Here is a 1,612-nt window from a genome sequence, read left to right as displayed (position 1 = left end):
GGGGGGGGGGGGGGACGGAGCTGTCAGATTGAAGCTGTGATGTTCCATCATGGTGGTTTACACATATTTCTCTGTCCTGGCTCTCCTTTAACACCTATTCTAGCCGTGTTTATGTCTCTCACCACCCTTTTTTTTTCCTCTCTCACACACACTCACACACACGCGCGCGCACACACAGTCGCCCAGTTCCCACGGTGGCGGCGGCGCGTCAATCTGCGCGCAGCGTCACCTCCTTTCTGCCGCAGAGCGGAAGTAGCGCAGGTCTTTTGTTATTTTGAAGTCCCACAGTCTGCTCGTTTCAAAAACAACTGGACTGTATCCGCCGTTTATGAGTGAAGCAGCCAATAACCTCCTCTGAGGAGTTCCTGCACCCACAGCAGCGCGCGGGCCTTTCTTCAACAACTTCTAGGTTGCGCGCTTTGAGACCTGAGGGCAGTTCGTTTATATTTAACTCCAAAGGCTGTTAGTAAAATATCCCATGAATAGATTTTAATTAAAAAAAACTTTTGGGAAATATCATGTGCATGTACAACTTTTAGAGTCACCACAATTAAAGATGGCTGCACAGCTGATTATTAGCCACATCAGACTGTTAAGTAGCTGAAAGTCATGACTAACGCTTGCGCTGAAGTTGGCACATCTCACGATGGCGCACGAGCTGAAGCGGCTTTAAATCCGTCAAGATCATTTTAGTTTAAAACAGGGATGCGGCGGGTGATATGCATTCCTCATTGTAATGAATACAGGATGCATTTTGACACATTATTCAAAGTAATTTTTAAAATGTTTAATTAACTGATCAGACTTATCAGTAAACCAGTTCTCGCACCGTCCAAACAACATTGTTTAATATTTCTTCTTCTCTAGGAACGCACCCCCCCCCCCCCCCCCCCCCCCCCACTCAGAAACACGGGGGTCCTGATCCCTCCCTCTCCCCGAGCCTATAACCTCCCCGCCTCCCCCGCCCATTCCTTCACAGTTGGTTCTCTGGGACCGCATTGTCATGCAAATAAAGGACGCGTAAAATCTTCCCCCGGAGCGCGGCGCAGGGCAGAGACTCACACGGACCGCGCGCAGGAGGAGGACACGTCCCGGGGCCACACGGTGGTGGTGGTTCTTCTTTTTTTTTTTTCTTCTCCCTGTCGTCCACGTCGCTTCACGGAGCCGTCCACCCGTCTGTCTCAGGTAAGCCAGAACGCATTTTTTAACCACATCAGATCCGTGCGTAAAACGTGTGCGCACGGGTTGGATGTGGCGGAATGTGAGGGCAGACTGTTGGTGAGGAAAATGGATTAATGCAGACTTTTTCTCTCCCTTTCTTGACCTTTTCAGACCCACCTGGCCACATGAGCGCAGACATTTAGCCAGGGAGCAGTTTGGACCGCTGGAGGAGGACGGACAACTTGGAGGCTGCTCCGTGGAGTCGAATCGGAGGTGCCTCTTCTCCATCCCGGCTTGCGTAAGGCTACCTGCTGCTGCTACAGAAGGAAAACTACATCTAGAGACCTCTTGGATCGCTTGAAAGCACCTTTTTTATGTTTTAGTGGATTTAGGATCTCTCAAATATTAATATTTTTTGCACACCAGGTGTGTCATCTCTTCACTTGTCCTT

This window comes from Nematolebias whitei, chromosome 18 (assembly GCF_014905685.2).
Source record: "Nematolebias whitei isolate Nwh7 chromosome 18, NemWhi1, whole genome shotgun sequence".
NCBI lineage: Eukaryota > Metazoa > Chordata > Actinopteri > Cyprinodontiformes > Rivulidae > Nematolebias > Nematolebias whitei.
Note: the sequence above shows the minus strand (reverse complement) of the source record.